The sequence below is a fragment of the Phascolarctos cinereus genome, unplaced genomic scaffold, assembly GCF_003287225.1.
Source record: "Phascolarctos cinereus isolate Bilbo 61053 unplaced genomic scaffold, phaCin_HiC Scaffold_726;HRSCAF=1367, whole genome shotgun sequence".
In the NCBI taxonomy this organism is placed as follows: Eukaryota; Metazoa; Chordata; class Mammalia; order Diprotodontia; family Phascolarctidae; genus Phascolarctos; species Phascolarctos cinereus.
In genome coordinates, this window is record NW_027556098.1 from 320,624,576 (window position 1) to 320,646,099 (window position 21,524).

The window sequence follows — 21,524 nt, forward strand, 5'->3', positions numbered from 1 at the left end:
CAAATGGGGAAACTGAGGCTGAAAAGGGTTAAAGTGGCTTGCCCAAGGTCACATGGCTGGCCAATACTGGAGCTCAGGCCCATCTGACTCCATAGCCCATCACCCCATGACACAGGACTTGGCAGAAGGAGCTCTATTGATACTTGGAGATACACTCTCCAACTCTCTTCCAGCTCTAGGTCCTAATTGTGGAGCAGAAAGGGGCCTCAGGAACCAGGCCTAGAATGACGAGGCTGAAAGGCAGCTGAGAACACAGAACCTGGGAACTGGCTGAAGAAATGAGGCCTGGAGGGAAGAAATTATTTGCTTAAGGTCACACATCAAGGTACTGGCTGAGCCAGCCCCGGGAGCCAGGTTTCCTGACTCTTTCCAGTGCTCTTCTAAGGGGGAGGGCCGGGGGCCGGGCCTGTGATTTCACCAACCTAGGGAACTCACTCCAGGATGAGGAAACCCCCTCTTACGCCAGTTGGCACCTTCTCTAAGCTTTATGACTTTGTCATTTGCTCAAGCACTAAGAGGTTCCCAGACGTGGCCAGTTCCATGGTTAGTACGTGTCACAGGCAGGACTGGGATCCAGCTCTTCCTGTACCAGGGCCATCTCGCCTCTCAATGGCGACAAGATCATGCAGAATGGAAACAATGAAGTCAGTAGAAATACAGAACTTTAGAATGGGAAGGGACCCCAGAGAAAGTCTGAGTCCCACCCCCTTGCTTCAAAGAGGAGGCAATCAAGGCACTGGCTCTTCCCAAAGCCCGAAGTGGCCTCTCGGGGGCTGTGCTGATCGGGTCCATCCAAATGCCCTCTCCCCTGGCAGATGACGACCAGGCAGGCAGCCCTGTGGCCTGACTGTGCTCCTTGTCTGCCTCATTTTAAGGAGGCCAGTCATGCCGTGACTCCATCAGCCTAACCACGTCCTTTGGCATCAGGAATGGGAAAGAGCCAAGCAAAAAAAATGGTCGAGGCTTCATTCAAGTGATAAAACTTCAGAAGGAAATTCAGAGGCAGCTGCTTTTCCCTTCCATGTTTATGGAAACCTGTGTACACACACATGTATATTATACACACACACACACACACAACACATACAAATGTGTATGTGCACATATACATGCACATGTGAACACACACATACAGTACCACATGTGTATTGTAAATACGCAACACACAAATGTATTGTGTGCATGTGCACACATGTACACACGAAATACACGTGTTTTGCATCCATACAATACCTGCAATACAACACACATATACATGTATACATGCATGTTGTGTGTGTGTGTGCATAGACATATAATAACATACATTTGTGCACACAAATGTAAGTATATGTGCAGGTATACGCAACACACACATGTGATGCTCCTAGTTCTTCCGTCCGGGCCCAGGTACAATAAATCTAATCCCTTTTCTCCAGGACAGCCCTCCAAATTCATGAAGAATTCTAGCACAGCCCCCTTGAGGCTTCTTTTCTCCAAGATCAGTGCTTCTCCTTCCTTTAAGTGATCTGTATGTGTCCTGATTTCCCGTTCCCTCACCAGAACCAACCAGAGCTTGTTCATGCCCTTCTAAAATGTGAGGCCAAGAACTGAACACAGCACACCAAATACTGTACAGCCAGGGTATGGGACAAGGGGACCATGGGTGTGCTGGTAGAGGTTTCACAGTCAACTCTCAAAAGTACATATATACACAAAACACTTTAAAATTTAATCTGCATTAACATTTTCTCCATCACTTTCTTAAGTCTAGAACCCAACAGATAATAAATCAACCCTGAATTATTATATTTGCCGATTTCCAAGTTTAAAATGCTCACACTGAAAATTTAACGATTGGCGCTTGCTGGTTCAGGCTGATTCAGACTGGCTCCACATGAGCTCCTTTAGGCATCTGCATGTCACATTAGGTTTTTTGGGTGCCACAAGACACTACTGACCCCTATTGAGCTTGCGGTCCACTGAAACCCCCAGATCTCTTCCACTGAAACTGTCGTTTAATTGTTAACTCTTGCATTCTGCTCTTGTGCAATTGTCTTTTTGAACCCAGATATGATCTTACATTTGTCCTTATAAAATGAGAACTGCTTAGATTGGGCCCATCCTCCTGACCTGTTAAGAACTTTTGGATCCTGTAATCTAGTGCCTTAGTAATCCTTTCCAGGTTTGGGGTCATCTACAAATGTAGTTAAGCCTTCCAGCTCTGCCTGTATCTAATCCAGATTTCCCAACCCATCACACCAAATTATCTCTCCAATTCTTCTCTTTCTGTGATATAATTTGTTGGAAGCCAGCACCTGGTAGTGGGCCCCTAACCCCGTGAAAACACCAAACCGCAAGCAGCTTGTTCCGGGACAAACCGTATCATAACATGTTTTCGTCAACAGATGTACTAACCGCAAAATGTTGCCATACCGCCCTGGAAAGTTCCGGAGGCCTATTTTTTCTTTAGCCCCTCCCCACTTTTACCCTATATAAGCTTGGAACGCTCAAAAATAAAATTAGACCTTGCCTACCATCCTTTTGGTCTCACTCCTCCTTTTCACCCATTCCCTTCAGCCAGGGTCCTCCTCGACCCCCCACGTATACTGGCCCTGCAGGTCGGGGCAAGTGGCGCCCAACGTGGGGCTCGAGGTTCGGACTTCTGCCAGGCGGACCAGCATTGAGAAACGATTCGTCGCGACCCCCTCCTTCTCATCGCTCATGAAGAGCCCCTGCGTTTTGGTAAGTTGAGTTTTCGTCCGCCTCATTCTAGTCATGGGTTCCAACCTTTCTAAGGAGCAGGTCTTTATCCAAGACCTTAAGTATGCCCTTAAGGAGAGAGGAGTTAAAGTTAAGAAAAAGGACCTTTTGAAATTCTTTCTTTTTGTAGATGAGGTCTGCCCTTGGTTTATGGTTACCGGCCCAGATATTCATCCGGGAAAGTGGCAGAAGGTCGGGAGAGACCTCAATAGAAAGTTGCAAACTGAAGGGCCAGAGGCGGTCCCTCCCTCGGCTTTTTCTTACTGGGGTATCATCAGAGACATAGTGGAATCTGCCCCTGGGGACCCAGGCAAGCGCCAACTCCTTTCGGTGGCAGAGTTTTGTTTACGCCCCTTGTCGCGGGCAGCTTCTGTTAATCGCTACAGCGCCCTTTATCACGAACCGCCTCTACAAAGTCATTAGAATCAGTGGGGTCCCCCTAGACCCCCTCCGTGGTCATTACCATTCCGCCGGAACCTCCAAAGCCTCTTTATCCTCCCCTCCCTGTGGAAACGGTCCCGGCTACTGAACCTTTAACTCCTATAATTGCAAAACACAAAACTCCTCCTTTAGGAGATCCTGACCCTGATACTCTAGATCCCGGGGACGAGGCGGAACTGGAGGAAGAAGCCGCCCGATATAATAACCCGGACTGGCCCATAACTCCCAGTACCTACCCCCTCCCTACATATCCCAGACTTGCGCTCCTGCGCTTTGCCCCCCATTCCCACTTCCTCAGCCCTCACATCCGCCAGAAGTCAACTCTCCACTCAAGTTAAGGAGCTCCGAGAAGTCTTAGATCTACAAAAGCAATATGCACAACTCTCTTCGGAACTGAGTTCCCTGCAACACTCCCTCCAGAATTCTGTCATTTTTCCCCCAATAGGTCGCAGTTACATCAGAAACCCCTGAAAAAGATCAGAGCCAGTGCTAGAGATAAAAATCTAACAAGGCACAGCCCATGATATTCCCTGTTATGACCCGGTCTCGTCAGCCTGACTCCTCACACAACGACCCCAAGGAAGTTTCTGCCAGTGAAGGGGAGGGAGATGAAGAAAGTGAGGAAGAAGGAAGAGGACGAGGGAGAGGGGGAGGGACAGGATAGTGGAAAAATAGAAGAAGAGGAATGGGCAATTGGAAAAAAGGAAGGACAGCGGTTAGAATATAGGAGATTGCAGTTCAAAGGGATTAAGGATCTTAACGCCGCCGTCAAGTCCTATGGTCCTAACGCCCCGTTACCCTCTCAGCTCTTGAATCTATGTCCCGCGGAGGATATCTCTTGCCGGCAGAATGGCTTCGTGTAGTACAGGCAGTCCTTTCAAGGGGGCAGTTCTTGACATGGAAAGCAGATTTCTTCGACCGCTGCCAATCCATGGCTACAGCCAACCAAAAATCCCCTGGCTCCCCCGCTTTAAAGTGGACTTATGAAAGTTGAGTGGTCAAGGGAAATACGCAGAGGAGGCCAAACAACGCTGCCTCCCAATAGGCCTCTTGGCGCAAACCGCCAATGCTGCATTCGCGGCTTGGCGTGCCTTGCCCACTTCTGGATCCCCCCTTGCTCCGCTTAATAAGATCGTACAAGGAACTCAGGAAGATTTCTCTGAGTATGTTAGTAGGCTCTTGGAAGCAACTGAACGAACCTTAGGGCAAGAAGCGTCTAATGATCAGCTTGTGAGACGCTTAGCATATGAAAATGCTAACAATGCCTGTCGGTCTGCCTTACGCGGGAAGTGGAGAGATAAAACATTAGAGGAAATGATACGTATGTGCAGAGATGTAGATCCCTTCACTACCAAAATGTCCCAGGCCGTACATCTGGCCATAGGGGCAGCTCTCCAAACCGGGGACTCCCAAAAGGCATGCTTCCGGTGTGGTCAACCTGGCCATTTTGCCCGACAGTGCCCTAGTGCCCCTGACACTCCCTCCGCTCCAATCAGCAATAAGGCTTCCCAACCCTCCACCCTCTGCCCTCGGTGTAGGAAAGGGAAACACTGGGCAAATACCTGCCGCTCAACTACAGACGTTCATGGCCACCCTTTACAGGGAAACGGTCGGAGGGGCCAGCCCCGGGCCCCCCAGTCGACTCCCTTTGCTCGGGCCTCGGGGATCAGCCTGTCCACACCCCACTCTTCAGAGCCACTGCAGGAAGCGCAGGGGTGGACTTGTGTGCCGCCTCCACCTCAGTATTGACCCCGAGGGTGGCGTCCATATTATTCCTACAGGCATCTTTGGCCCCCGCCCCCTGACTTCTATTTTTTCATCCTTGGTCGCGCCTCCGCTACTATTAATGGCCTCATGATTCACCCCTCCATTGTGGATAGTGATTACACGGGGGAAATTCAGATACTTGCCTCAACCCTGAAAGGGCCCCTCACTGTCCGTCAGGGACAACGCCTTGCGCAGGCTCTCCCGCTCCCCCTACAGACTCCATACCCTGCTCTCGCCACTGTTAGAGGCCACTCCAAGCCTGGTTCCTCAGACATCTATTGGGTCCAGGCCATTTCCCAAGACCGCCCCATGCTTACGCTTTTTATTCAAGGCAGGCTTTTTGAAGGAATATTAGATTCAGGAGCTGACTCGACTGTTATTCAAAAGACAGTTGGCCATCTTCGTGGCCCCTTCAACCATCCATGACACACTTGCAGGGCATAGGTCAATCCCACAATACCTACAGAGCTCTCAATGGCTGCCTTGGCAAGACAAAGAAGGAAATAAAGGGACTGTTCGGCCTTTTGTGATCCCCGGCTTACCTGTCAACTTATGGGGAAGGGACATTCTTTCACAGATGGGGGTAATTATGTGCAGCCCAAATACCGTTGTGACCCGTCAAATGCTCTCCCAGGGATTTCTCCCAGGGCAAGGATTAGGCAAGAAAGGTCAAGGGCAACTGTCCCCATTGTTGCTGAAGGGAGAAAAGGACGAGCAGGCCTTGGTTGTGAGAGCCCAGATAATCAGAACCATTTTTCGTGAGGGCACGGGTCCTCCTGCACTCCAGGCAGATAGGATCTCGTGGAGAAATGACCTACCCGTCTGGGTAGACCAGTGGCCCTTACCCAAGAAAAAACTGGAGGCAGCGCTTGCTTTAGTGCAGGAGCAACTAGCTGCAGGTCACATAGAACCATCTACATCCCCGTGGAACACGCCCATTTTTGTTATCCAAAAAAGATCAGGTAAATGGCGACTCTTACATGATTTACGGGCCGTCAATAAAACTATGATTCCTATGGGGGCCCTTCAACCTGGGCTCCCCTCCCCTGTAGCCATACCGCAAGATTTTTCTAAGATTACAATTGATCTTAAGGATTGCTTCTTTTCCATTCCCCTCCACCCTTCCGATTGTCAGCGCTTCGCTTTTAGTGTTCCTATTACCAATTGTGTGGGCCCTTCTCCGCGCTTTCAGTGGAAAGTTTTGCCACAAGGCATGGCTAATAGCCCTACGCTGTGCCAAAAATATGTTGCCCAAACAATTGATCCTTTCCGCTTGCAGTATCCCAAGCTTTATATTATCCATTATATGGACGATATCCTCCTTGCAGGACCAAATAATGAGGAATTGACTCAGGTATCACAGGAGCTCATTAAGGCGTTGGAATATCGGGGCCTTAATATTTCCCCTGATAAAGTGCAAACCTGCCCCCCCCAGCTGTTCTTGGGATTTGAACTCTTGACGAATCGCATTCTCTCCCAGAAGGTTCGCCTACGAGTGAGTCACCTTTGCTCCCTTAATGATTTCCAAAAATTACTGGGAGAATTGAATTGGCTTCGGCCATATCTTAAGATCACTACAGGGGAACTGCGACCCTTGTTTGATATTCTTAAAGGAGACTCCGATCCAAATTCACCCCGCTCTCTCACGCCGGAGGCCCGTAAGGCCCTTGCCTTAATTGAGCAAGCCATTCATGAACAACATATTGGCTATTACGCTCCTCAAAAACCTCTTTGGTTCTTAATTTTTTCCACCACTTTTTCCCCACTGGATTGTTATGGCAGGACATCCGTTATTCTGGATTCATATGCCAGCCACACCTACAAAGATCCTTTCTTCCTACCCGCATTTAACGGCAGGGCTCCTGCGCCTCGGCCGAGAGGCAGCCCTTCGACTTTTTGGTCGAGAACCAGATCATATTGTTTGCCCCTACACTGCTTCGCAGATTCAATGGCTGCTTCAGAATGATGATGATTGGGCAGTTAATTGCATTTCCTATATGGGAGCTATAGACAATCATTATCCCTCAGATAAGCTCATTCAGTTCTTTCAGAAAACACCCGTGGTCTTCCCAAGGATCACCAAAGCGGAGCCCATAGAGAGCGCCCATTTGGCGTTCACTGATGGCTCCGCCACAGGGAAGGCAGCCTTTAGTGTTGATGGACAGGTCACCTCTTTTGACACCCCTTTCACCTCCGCGCAGCTGGTAGAGCTCGCAGCGGTCATTAAGGTTTTTGAATCTGTCTCGGGCCCCCTCAATGTTTATACTGATAGTTCCTATATTGCACAGTCAGTCCCTCTATTGGAAACCGTCCCGTATATCCGTCCCTCCACTAATGCGTCTCCTCTTTTTGCCACTCTTCAGCTTCTAATTCTCTCCCGCGATCACCCCTTTTTCATTGGTCATATTCGTGCCCATTCCGACCTCCCCGGTCCTCTTTCTGAAGGGAATGATCAGGTTGATCAAGTAACTCGTCGCATTCTGCTTGCTCTGTCTGCCTCCCCTGTTGAGGCTGCCACACAAGCCCACAAGCTGCATCACCTGAATGCCCATACGCTTCGTCTCAAGTTCCCTATAACCCGGGAACAAGCCAGACAGATTGTGAAACAGTGCCCTGGTTGCCTGACCCTCCTTCCTGAACCTCATAATGGCATCAATCCCCGAGGTCTTATCCCCGGGGAACTTTGGCAAATGGATGTCACTCACTATCCCCCTTTTGGTCGGCTTAAATATGTTCATGTGTCCATTGATACCTTCAGTGGCTTCATTTTTGCCACCCTGCAACCTGGAGAGGCCACCAAACATGTCATTAATCACCTCCTTAGTGCCTTGGCGGTCCTCCCGCAGCCCAAAATTCTTAAGACAGATAATGGCCCTGGTTATACCAGTTCTTCTTTCAGATCTTTTTGTACACAGTTGCATATTAAGCATGTTACTGGTATACCCTATAATCCTCAAGGGCAAGGAATTGTGGAAAGGGCCCATCAGACACTGAAAAACATGATCCTGAAATTACAATCAGGGAGGGAAGTTCTTTATCCCAGAGCTGGCAATGCCAAAACATTGCTCAATCACGCTCTTTTTGTTTTAAATTTTCTCACTCTGGACACTGCGGCAAAGAGTGCCGCAGACCGCCTTTGGCATTCCACTACGGCCCAAACCTACGCTCAGGCAAAATGGAAAGATCCCCTGCTTGGCAAATGGCAGGGCCCTGATCCTGTGTTAATCTGGGGCAAAGGCCATGCTTGTATTTATGACTCAAAGTGCCAAAATGCTAGATGGTTGCCTGAAAGGCTGATTAGGTTGATGGACAAGCCAGAAACTCATAATGCCGTCCAGGGAACCACCCCCCTGAGACACCTCTGTTTTCTTTCTCTGTTTTACAGAAAATGACGATCCTCGTAATTTTCCTCCTGTTCCGTGGGAGCCACGGTGGTTTTCAATCTCCTGACCCAGTAGCGCTCAGCCGTGCCCTCTTTGGAAGCCCTTGTGACTGCGGCGGGGGCGTTCACTGTCCGTCCCGCCACCTACACGCAAGAAGTGGACTGCGGGGAAAAGACAGCCTACCTCGCCTACCGTCATTCTATCACGGGCGTCTCCAAACCCAAGTGGGAATGCGTAAGGAAGCCCCGAGTTATCCCTCCGAATGGTGGCCAGCCCGGGCCTTGCCCCAGTGATTGCAACTACCTTGAGGCCTTGCACTCCACATGCTATAGTTCTACCCAGCAGTGCAGTGGCAGCTCAGGAACAGTCTATCTTACTACAATACAGGAAAGAGAATATGGTGGCACAGGAGGGGACTGGGCGATAACTAGCCAAGGCCTACGTGGAAGTACCAATAAGTATGCTCAGGCTTCCTGTCAAAGAAAATATTGGAAAAAATGTCTGTTGGCCCCTTCATGCACCTGTCCATATCTCTGATGGGGGTGGCCCTACAGACCAAATTAGGGAACATGAGGTTAGGGAACGAATAAATGAAATAATTAAGAGTATGTACCCCCCATCCATTACCATCCACTTGCACTGCCCAAACCCCGGGGAACGGACCTAGATGTCCAAACTTCAGAAATCCTTGAAGCAACACTTAAGGCCCTTAATTACTCTAACCCTGATTTGGCTGCCGATTGCTGGCTGTGTATGGCCCTTGGCACACCTATGCCCATAGCTTTGATGTCCAAATGGCTCCACATCCACAAATTGCACACTTAGTCCACCTTTTAAGGTACAACCTGTTGGTCTCCGCCCCTCTCCTTGTATCCAAGCCCCATTTCAGAATTCCACTGCTGATATTGATGTTGGTTGCTACCTTTGCTAATTGCTCTGAAGTCAAAAACTATACCTCACAGGAACCTCTCTGTCCCCTGCCGGGACAACTTTTCGCCTGTGGGGGAAATATGGCCTACTCTGCCTCCCCCAGAATTGGACAGGACTCTGCACACAAATTTCAATCCTCCCTGATATCGACATCATTCCGGGAGATGAGCCTGTCCCACTGCCCAGTTTTGATTATATTACTGGAAGACCCAAGAGGGCTGTTGCATTTATCCCCCTCCTTGTTGGCCTTGGGATTACAGGGGCACTCGCTACCGGCTCTGCCGGCATAGGAGTTGCTGTTGATTCATATACAAAACTATCCCATCAATTTCTTAATGATGTGCAAACCCTCTCGGGGACGATAAATGACCTTCAAGACCAAATTGACTCCCTGGCGGGAGTCGTTCTTCAGAATAGGAGGGGCCTAGATTTACTCACGGCAGAACAAGGGGGAATTTGCTTAGCCCTACAAGAAAAATGTTGCTTCTATGCAAATAAATCTGGGATAGTGCGGGATAAAATCAAAAAACTGCAAGAGGATCTGATTGAAAGACGCAAAAACTTTTTGAAAATCCCCTCTGGAGTGGCTTGAATGGAGTCCTCCCATACCTCCTCCCTCTTCTTGGACCTTTAATTGGTCTCCTCCTACTTTTTCTTTTGGACCTTGGGCCTTTACCAGACTAACCTCTTTCATTAAGACGCAGATTGAGGCTTCTCTTAAAAACACCGTCAATATCCATTACCACCAACTTGCTTCGTCAGAAGATCCTACTGATACCATGGAAGAGGGTCTCCAGTTCTCGAAGCTCGTGCATCCGGAATCTCGCTGCTCGCGGTGGTGGAGAAATATTAAGGATAAAAAGTGATCTGGCAGCTGTGAGAGAGCCCATGACGGGAATATTGAGGTCCCATGTTCAAAAAGATCAGCGCGGCTGCAGTTGTTTCCCCATGACGGGAATAGAGTGAGGCCATGATGGGTTACATCGTGGGGACCCCTCGCTTAGCCTAAGACAGGGACCACTGCCACTAATGCGCTTTGAACATGGAGGCCGACCTCATAGCCTAAGACAGGCCTCTCACCTGCTATTTTAAATAAAAAGGGGGACATGTTGGAGGCCAGCACCTGGTAGTGGGCCCCTAACCCCGTGAACACCAACCCCAAGCAGCTTGTTCCGGGACAAACCGTACCATAACGTTTCGTCAACAGATGTACTAACCGCAAATGTTGCCACACCGCCCTGGAAAGTCCGGAGGCCATTTTCTTTTGCCCCTCCCCGCTTTTGCCCTATATAAGCTTGGAACGCTCAAAAATAAAATTAGACCTTGCCTACCATCCTTTTGGTCTCACTCCTCCTTTTCACCCATTCCCTTCAGCCAGGGTCCTCCTCGACCCCCCACGTATACTGGCCCTGCAGGTCGGGGCAATAATTATGGGCCAAGTTCCATCGCCATTTTTCATAGAGCTAAACTAATAGGTTAAGTGACCCACCCAAGGTCATCTAGAAAGTCAGTCCTGGAGCCAAGACCAGAGCTGAAGTGTCCTGACTCTCACTTCTTCCCCACTGGACACAGTACACAAATGTATCTTAATAATTCATGTGTTAAAAAAGCTTTTAAAAAGCAGGACCTGGTTTGGAAATCTGTTCTGGGAGGGAGGAGACTCTGAGCTTCCTGGATCTTGTATTTAGGAGGGAGGAAGGCTGATGACTTTGCACAGCCCTGCCTCACTTAAATCTAATTCGCTTGTAAGTCAAGACATCATGCTCCTGAGGTCAATGGTCCTCTTCAAGAAGGAAGGACAAGCAACAATGCTAGGTTTAAGAGTGTTGGGGAGAACATTGCCTCTCATTCTACCTTAGTGTATGTGATAGGAGAAATGACGCCTAGGGCCCTGCCTTGTAGGCTGGGCTAGCTTTTCCTAAGGCCTTACTTCATGCAGCTTAGGCTCCTTCTTGTCCTTAAGACCTGACTGACCAGGAGGACTGACTCTTGTCCCCTCATTGCCTGACTACAAAGGGCCAGAAGGAGCCCTGATTGTGGCCCGACAGCATGATCAGCACCAACAAACCGTCCTCAGCAGAATCAACGTGGTGTCTCCACTGCTACGGCTAAGTAAACCTCTTTTTGTTAACTGTGTTAAATCATCTATGAGTGTCTCATTTCATTCAACCACCAAACCTAAACTACCAGGGCACCTACCTGAGTCTGGCCTAGCCTACCCCAGTGGGGTATAGGAGAAAAGGCATGGGATTTCAGTTAGAGGATCTGGGTTTGACTCTCCCCTGTAAGTGCAGAATTATGCCCTAGGGCCCTTCCCCACTTTGGTCCTCAGTTTCTCCCTTTGTAAAATGGAAGACTGCAGTAGATGGTCTATGGTCCTTTTCAGCTCTAAATCCTACAATCTCTACTTCTTTCTGTCTGCCTGTCTTATTGGCTTGCACAACACTGGCATCAGCAACTAAGAAGTGTCTGACAACCCCAGATACCGGACAGAGTGCTGGGCCTGGAGTCAGAAGACCTGAGTTCAAATTCAGCCTTAGGTACAGACCAGCTGTGTGATCCTGGGCACGTCACTTAACTTCTACCTGCCTCAGTTTCCTCATCTGTAAAATGGGGATAATACTAACACCTACCTCCAACTGTTGTTGTGAGGATCAAATGAGATAATGTTTGTAAAGTGATTAGCACAGTGCCTGGCACATAGTAGGCACTCAATAAAGACTCGTTCCCCTTCTTTTCTAGAAGGGACTGGATTGGATGATTGATAGGATCTCTGGCCCATTCAGGTGTCTGGGATCAATCAATCGGCAAACATTTATTAAACACCTACTATGTGCCATGCACTGTGCTAAGTTCTGGGAATACAAAAAAGAGGCAAAAGACAGTCCCTGTCCTCTAACGGGAGAGACAATATACAAACACATACATACAATGCAAGCTATATACAGGATAAAAGGGGAAATAACAGAGGGAAGGTACTGGGGTTTTCAAGATAGGCAAAGAGGCCTGGATGTGAAGTAGGAAGACCTGGGTCCCAGAATCAAAAGTAAAAGAGGTATATCCTAAAGAAGACTTGTGAATAAGAGGTGGGAGGTACAGGACAGTAGCCTGAGGCTTGATGTGAAAAGCAACTTCCTATGAGTCACAGCTGTCTGCAAGTAAAACGGGCTATGTAGGAGGTAGTGAGTTCCCCGTCACAGGGTACTTCAGGCAGAGCTGGTTGGGATGTTGTAAAAGGGTTTCTTGGTTGGAAAAGGGCTGACCTGGATGGCCTCTAGGGCTCCTTCCTATGGTCTACTCCAACCTTGTACCCAGTGAGAGAACCCTGTCTATTCCACCTGTGGCCTCTGCTTGAATCCTTCTGGTGACAGGGAGCTCATTTCTTCCCACTCCATCTCAGGGCAGCTGTGACTGATCGGCACTGCTTCCTTACATTAAGCTTAAATCTGTCCCCTTGTAACCTAACCCAGAGTTGAAATTCCTTTGTCCAAGGAGCCCCTCTTGTAACTGGGCAGACAAGCAGAGGCACAGGAGCTCTGTGATTGGTGGAATAAGAGCTAGCACCAATCTTGTGCACCTGTTCCTAAAGCATCTCAGTTTCCTTTGCATCTGTGGGATGTTTGGGATTGAGGGAGCCTCCTTAGGGCAGTGTGCTGCTAATCCCCTCTCTTCCCACCCAAGCCCTTGGTGTTAACAGCATCACCATCCCAGCTGTTCCCTTCTGGGCAGAAATTCAGAAGGGGATGTGAGAAAGCGGGTGGTGGCATCCCTTCTTGGCACGGTTTTCAGCTTGCTGTGTGGCATGTGTGCACGAGACTCTTGGGTGAGCATGCTGGCTGCTGAAGAACCCTGGAGTCAAAGACCTGGTCTTAGGTTCTGGCTCTGGCACTAAGCCTGCTAGCTCTTACCCCTCCATGTGCTGTCTCATCTGACAGTCTTGATAAGACTACCCTGCTGATCCTGGAGGGTGTTGTGAGGGAAGCATTTTCTAGACTTTAAAGTCCTATAGAAACGTGGTTATTTATTATTATTATAGTATTATCCATGAATCTGGGCTTCAGTTGGCTGAAAAGAATGGAATTCAGGGGCTTCTTGCTTACCCTGTGAAGGTTTGGGCATGCCCTTGCCTTGGCACATTTAGAGGCTGTCGATGACTCTGGGTGTCATACAATTGACAAGATGACAGAGGCAGATGCCACCAGCAAGATGTCAAGAGTTGTTTCCTTCAAACTTCTTTCAAACCCCAGACCCCAAAAGAAAGGAATTATATGCCAGATATAGAGTAATTACAGCAAAATACCATAAGCATACAGAACCTCAACACAAACCTCATAGATCATGAAATGGAAATTGGAAATTCCCCTTTAAATTAATAAGATCACTCAAATAAATAGGTTCAGTTCAAATCTCGGTCATGACCGTTCCATATCTCCTGAGTGTTCTTGGCCTAGCATTCCAGGAACTAGCCATTCCTAGGTCACGTTGACATGGAGGGTTGGCTCCTCTCCTTGTGAGACGTGATGTTATCAAAAAAACAAAATACCAAGCCTCAGGCGGATGGGAGCGTGGCTAAGGTCAGATGTGTATTGGACAAACCATGAATAGCGCAAGCATCAAAAAGGGGTTCTTGGCCCCAAGCCTTCTTTGTTTAGAACAATATAAAAACACTGCGTCCTGTAAGCCCGCTGAGCCTCACCCGCGGGAAGGACGCTTCGCCCGGGAAAATCTTTACACAATTCAAGTTTGTACTGGCTGCAACGGGGCTCCCAGCCGTTGATTGATTTTGGAGGTTCCCTTGAATTGGTGATGTATTCTCTTCCATTACCGACTCTCTTGATCGGTGCTATATTATTGATTGTTCTTATTATTTATGCTTTCTATGCAAATTCAAACTATCTGTGCTTTGCTTCTTCTAAATAAATTATCTATTTCCTATTATTTTCTGGTGCATTGGAAAGTGTCATTTATAGGAGCGAATCCGAACCTCACTAAATCCTATTAATACAGATCAACATCAGCAATGCTTAATATGTACAGTCCCCTAGCTCTAACTAGTAAGCACAAGTAAGCTAGAACCGGTTAATAAGTAGGGGTCTAGATCAGGTGTGAGGAACTTGTGGCCTCAAAGCCACATGTGGCCCTCTAAGTCCTCAAGTGTGGCCCTTTGACAGAATCCAAACTTCATAGAACAAATCTGTTTGATTTCTGTCAAAGAATGGCCCTTGAGGACCTAGACGGCCATATGTGGCCTCCTTTTCTATCTCATTTTACAGATGAGGAAACTGAGGCAAACAGGGTTAAGTGACTTGCCCAGGGTCACACAGCTAATAAGGGTACAAGGCTAGATTTGAACTCAGTTCTTTCTGACTCCAGGCCCAGCTGTCTATCCAATGTGCCACCTACCCGCAAAAAATAAAGAAAGAAAGAAAGAAAGAAATAAAAAAGCAGCTGAACAGATTAGTTGACTTGCAAATACCCCAAACTACAGAAGCACAAGAAAAGAATAAGCAGGATTAACAAGAAAAGACTAAGAAAGTAAAATGAATGCCCTCAGGTTTTATAGGTTATTATTTTTTTAAAAAAGAGGAAAATTGATCTATGGGGTAAAGGAAAGTACAAAAGAGGCATCATCGAGGACAAAAGGGACCTAAGAGCTAAAGATTTAAGGAAGTGTGAGAAGCAAAAGTGGAGGAGCTGAATTAATGAATAAAATCCCTTGATCCTTTCCTTACAAGCTTATAAGCTTTTGTGGGTGGGAGTAACAGTGGGAAGCTGTACAAATGTGAAGAAGGGAGAGAAGGGTAAGAGAGAACACGTGAAGTACCCGTAGAGCCTGAGGATGAACAGGGAAGTAATAATCCTTTTAGTTTCTCAGGAAGGGGGAGAGGCTGGGGGCAGGATTAGAGAAAAGGATAAAAGAATGGAAGGCATGAGAAAGAAATTCCTAAGGGCATTCAGGGCCTAAAGTGGTAAGAGGAACCACGATGAGGTTAGAAACCGTTGTGTTCGGAATGGAGACATGATCATGGTAGGGGGGAGGGGAAGGCCAGGGCCTCATGATTTATGACATAATACGGCTTCCAAAAATAAATTGCATCCAAAAAGATTTGTAGAATCACAGAATGTTAGGGACAGAATGTATCTTAGGACACAGAATGAAATAGCTATAAAGTAACTTGGTACATAAAATATTAGGACACAGAAAATAGAGAGGCAATGCAGTGATAAGCGTATCAGATGTGGAGCCATAAGGCATGGTTTTCCATCTTGGGTTTGTCACCTACTGCTGGGGCCATCTCCAATTGTCCTGATCTATATCTGGCCACTGGACTCAGATGGCTGTGGAGGAGTGAGGCTGGTGACTTTGCACAGCCCTCCCTCACTAAAATCCAATTCAATTGCAAGTCATGACATCACCTCCCTGATGTCATAGTCCTCTTCAAGAACAAAGGGCAAATCACAACCACAACTTACTACCTGTGTGACCTTGGGCAAGTCGTATATAACCTCTCTGGACCTCAGGTCCTTGTCGGCAAAATAAGGGAGTGAAATCAGAAGGCCTCTAAGGGACTTTCCAGCTCTAAATCTATGGTTCTATGAAAAGGAAATGTTAGAACTGGAAAGGATCATTTAACAGAATGTAAGAATCACAAGACATCCCAGAACATAGACCTATCAGAGCTTGAAGGAGGAATTAGAAAATAGAATGTTAAAACAGGAAAGGACCATGGAACATAGAATGTCAGAACTGGGAGGGACCTTAGAATATAAAGAGCCCAGGACCGTCATCTCTTCATTTCTCACCAGTGTAATTTGGTTATTTTTATATTGTGTGTGTGTGTATATATATGTACACACATATGTATACACATATACATATACACACATATATAATTATAATATTTGAACTACTCCATCATATCATCCACCCTCTCCCACCCTGCTCCTTCTCAGTTTCTTTTTATGTGTTGTCTTTCCCTGTTAGAATGTAAACTCCACAAGGACAAGGACTGTCTTTCTTTTTGCTTGTATTTTTATTCTCAAATGAGCTTAGCACAGTGCCTGTCACATAGCAGGTGGTATATAAATGCTTATTTTTACTTCTCACCCCCAACTAATCCCCTGCACAGTGCCTGGCACTTAATGCCATATAAATGCTTATTTCTACACCTCACCCTCAACACAGTGCCTGGTACATAGTAAGCATTACATAAATGTTTGTCGACTAACTGATTAACCAGAAAGGCCCCTAGAACATAGAATGTTAGAGCTGGAAGGGATCTTAGAACACAGAAGATGTGGCTGTTAATGCTGGAAGAGAGCTCAGAATATAGAATGTTGGAATTGGAGGGGACTTTTACAGAGAGAGAGAGAGAGAGAGAGAGAGAGTGAGTGAGTGTGTGTGTGTGTGTGTGTGTGTGTGTGTGTGTGTGTGTGTGTGTGTGTGTAATGGATGCCCCTGCAGTCTAGTGAAGCCTGTGGACTCTTTTCAGAGCATTGCTTTTAACATCATCAAGTGAGACACACGAGATTACCATGGAAACCAATTATTCTGAAATACAGTTATCAAAGTAAAAAAAAAACCAAACAAAAAACAGTACATGCACCCTGAGCTGAGAAGCCTCGATCTAGTCGAACTCTGTCAGTCTACAGATAGGAAAACTGAGGTTCAGGGTGACAGTGGGTCACATACTACATTTTAGGAAGAGCATAAGCTAACAGCAGATTCAGGGTGATGGTGATGAATCTTTATGTGCTGTTCTACATTAAGCTTCCCCAGGCTATGAGGAACATAAGCCACTTGCCAACAATAACAAATAACAACAATAATAAAAAAATATATCATTGGTTAATATACTCCCAAGGTCTAATCATTTATGTCCTGAATATTGTGAAATTCTTCAAACAAAAGTAATCTAATTTTGTTAAAAATTAAATAAAGCAGCAATGTTATTGTAATCCTGCCTTTATACAAGTGAGGCATAGTGGTCAGAGTGTTAGATGTGGCCTGAAATTCTGCCTTTTACTTACTAGCTGTGTAATTGTGGGCAAGGCCCTTAATTTTCTGAATCTAAGTTTCCTTACCTGTAAAATGAAAGAAAGGAAACAAGCATTTATTAAGCACCAACTGAATGCTAGACACTGTCCTAAGCACTTTACTACAAATATATATCATTTAATGCTCACAATAACCCTTTGAGGTTGGTGCTATTATCATCCTCATTTTACAGAGGAGGAAACTGAGGCAGATAGCAGTGAAGTGACTTGCCCAAGGTCACATAGCTTGTAAGTGTCTGAATTCAAGTCTTCCTGATTCCAGGTCCAATGTTCTATCCACTGCTTCACCTAGCTGCCTTTGTCAGATATGACACCTCTATTATTGACCTCACAGGCTGGTTATGAGAAGTTCAAATGAAGGAACATATGCAAAGCCATTCACGTCATTTATTATTATATCAGGAATCCTTCAACCTAAGACAGTTGTTCTCAAAGTGTGGTCTATGGACCCCTAGGGGTTGCTGCAACCCTTTTAGGGGGTCCTCATGTCAAAACTATTTTTATAATAATACCAAGACATTGTTTGCCTATTAAAATACTCTTCTCCTTTTCAACTACATACTCTGTGTGAGGTCAGAGTTTCTTCATATACTTTAACCAAAGTGACACATTATAACAGATTGAATAAAGAAGCAGATCTGAGAATTCAGCTGTCTTCTATTAGGCCACACATTAAAGAGATTTGCAAAACATTTGTAAAACAATGCCATTCTTTTCACTAATTTTTTTTTGTTTTGGAAAATGGCTATTTTTCATAAAATATGTAATTTATATTAAAATGTAATGGTCTCATCTAGCTCTAAATTTATGGGCCTAATAACCTACTGGTTCATAGACTCCCAAAGTCAAAAGGGAAGGAGTCATTATGGTACAATGGGAAGGAGAGGGAGGAGAAGTTAGTTATGGAGTCAGACAATCTAGGTTCAAATCCCATCTCTGATACTTCTTACTTGTATAAGCTGAAGCAGATCACACAACCTTTCTTTGAGGTGTGTGTGTGTGTGTGTGTGTGTATGTGTAGGGGGATGGGAGTGGTCTCCTCCTCCTCTAGAACTTATGATCTTAGAAGCCATTTAACCCAACACATATCAAAATTGGGTGGCGACAGGGAGGTTTGACTAGGTGGCACAGTGGATAGCACTGGGCCTGGAGCAGAAAGACCAGAATTCAAATTTGACCTGAGAGACTTACTAGCTGTGTGACCCTGGGCAAGTCAATTAGCCCCTGCCTAAAAATGGAGAAGTAAATGACAAACCATTTCAGTATCTTTGCCAGGAAAACCCCATGGACAATGGAGTCCACAAAGAGTTGGCCATGACCGAATACCAGAATGGGAATCATCTCTATAGAATCACCATCATCGTTGTCATCATCATTACTTGCGTTTGTACAGTGCTTTAAAGTGTGCAAAGTGTTTTACGAATATTGTCTCATTTTATCCTCACAACAATCCTAGGAGATAGGTCTTACTGTCCCCATTTTACAGATGAGGAAACTGAGACCAACAGCTAGTTAAGTATCTGAGGCTGGATTTGAACTTAGGTCTTCCTGACTACAAGTCCAGCCCTCTGTGCACTATGGCACCACTTAGTTGCCTCTCCAGCAAGTGCTCATCCGGTCCCCATATGAACACCAACGGTGACCAAAAACTCATTATTTTCTGAGTCAATCCATTCTACCTTTAGACAGTTCTAATTGTTAGAAGTGGGGCAGCTAGGTGCTGCAGTGGATACAGTACTGAGCCTGGAGTCAGGAAGACCTGAGTTCAAATCAACCACAGACCCTTACCTGCTGTATGACCTTGGGCCAGTCACTTAACCCTGTTTACCTCAGTTTCCTCATCTATAAAATAAGCTGGAGAAGAAAATGGCAAACCACTCCAATATCTTTGCCAAGAAAACCCCAAATGGGGTCATGAAGAGTCAGACATGACTGAACAACAAATGATTAGAAAGGTCTTCCTGTTATTGAATTGAAATCTACTTCCCCATAACTTTTGCCCCAGAACAAGTCAAAATCTATCTTTTAGATGACAACTTTTTAGATACTTAAAGATAGCAATCATGTCTTCCATCCACTGTCTTTTCTTCTCCAATTCAATACAATGCAAATCCATAAATGTCTACTGAGCACCCATAGTGTGCCAAACACTGCTAGAGGCTAGGAAAAAATGTAAAGTATAAATGAAGAACAAATTTCCTGAACTTGTGGAAGTGATGGTCTGGGAGGGGACCATGACATATACAAAGTGATGGAGTAGAAAAAATGCTAGATTTGCAGTCAGAAGACTCCCAGCTCTGCTGCTTACCTGCAACCCAGGCTCACCAAGTCACTTCCTGCCTCGGGGCCTCAATGTCCTCATCTTTAAATTGAGGAAGGCATGATCCCATTGAGCTCTGTAATCTTAATGCTCTAATACCAAATAATACATGATAAATGAATTAAATAATCATTATGTCTCTCTTAAACTGTAGACATTCCCGGTTGTTTCAACCACTTAAAAGTTGTGTGACTCAGGAAGGCTGATGACATTAGAGCCCTTCCTCCAAAGGTGGGGGCTGGGGAGGAGGGAGGGGCTAAAGTACATAAGAGCTAGCTAGAGTTAATGAGGAATCCATAAGGACTGAACAAATTGTGGCAACCTTTGTGTGCATCCTTAGCTGCCTTACTTAGCTAAGCAAATCTAGCACCATACTTGGAGTCAGGGAGACCTGGGTTTTTAGTCTCACCTTGCTCTGAAACTTACTAGCTATGTAATAATCATGGACAGTCACTTAAGTCCTCTAAGCCTTAATTTCTTCATTTGTAAAATGAAGGGAGGAAGAGAACAAACATATATTTGAACCTGTATATATTATAAACTATGTGCCAGGTACTGTCCTAAGTGCTTTACAAATACGATAATAACAATAATAATAGCAAGCATTTATATAGCACCTACCAGGCATTGTGCTAAGTGATTTACAAATATGATAATAATCATTATTATAGTAACATTTATAGAATACCTACCATGTGCCAGTCATTGTGGTAAGTGCTTTATAAGTATAATAATAGCAACGATAACAATAGCATTTATATAGCGCTTACTATGTACCAGGCACTGTGCTAAGTGCTTTACAAATATAATAATAGTAATAATAGCAAGCATTTAGAAGTGCCTACTATGTGCCAGGCACCATGCTAAGCTTTACAAATATATCTCATTTGATTCTTACAACAACCGTGTGAGGTAAGTGCTATTATTATCCCCATTTTACAGCTGAGGAAACTGAGGCAAATAGCAGCTAAGTGATCTGTCCTAGGCTGCAGAGCTAGTGTCTAAGGCTGAATCTGAACTTAGGTTTTCCTGACTCTAGGCCTAGCACTCTATCCACTATATCACCTTACATATAATGATCCCCTTTGGGATGATAATACTTCTGCTTGGTAGGACTGATGTGATGCTCAAATAACGCATTTGCTTTGTCTGATAATGCTTTGTAAATATTAAAGCATTCTATAAACATCAGCTTCTTATTATTCGATATCAGATATTATCATTACTAGTTAGAACTGATATATGGAAAGTTGCCTGGTATCTGCTTACCCTAGATTGCTGCATCTGTGAAAGGTGAAATGGTCATAGTGGAAAAAGTTATGGGACCTGAGTTCAAAACCTAGTTCTGCCACTTACTACTTGTGAGAATGTGGGGAAATCACTGAACCTCTTGGGGCACAGTTTCCTCTGTTGAAGAAGGGTTGGCCTAGATGACCTCGAAGGCCCTTCCAGCTCTAGAGCTGGGTTCTAGTATTCTACGATAGTGCTATTCTCTTGATTACAGAAGAGCACAGGCGCTAACGCTGAGGAGCTGCTCAGGTGAGCGTGCAGGCCTTGCAGAGGGGAAGAGCTCCTTACTCGACCTTGTTTTTGCTACAGAATGTTAGGGAACCAGAGCAAAAAGCTCGTGGGCAGCAGCAATGCCATGTGTTGCCTGGCTTACTGCATCACCGCAGCCTTTCTCATCAATAAGCTATGACCAGGTGAACTGCTCTCTGTGAGGCAATGGCTCATTGACTTAGAGCCTGAATTAGGGATCAGTGAGTTCAATTCCTTAATTTTCAGGATGGGGAAACTGAGGGAGAGGATAAAGAACTAGTCTAAATCATAGAGGTAGTAAAGAATAGAACAGAGATTCAAACTCAGATCCTCTGTCTCTAAAT

The 21,524-nt window shown here is 45.8% G+C and overlaps 1 long non-coding RNA gene across 1 annotated transcript; it reads left to right on the forward strand.

The window, feature by feature from the left end:
* Positions 1-8,765: 8,765 nt before the first annotated feature.
* LOC110210524 (uncharacterized) lies at positions 8,766-10,172 on the forward strand. Its single transcript, XR_002325113.2, has 2 exons — positions 8,766-8,907; positions 9,968-10,172. It is a non-coding gene; the product is annotated as an uncharacterized LOC110210524 (long non-coding RNA).
* The last annotated feature ends 11,352 nt before the right edge of the window (positions 10,173-21,524 follow it).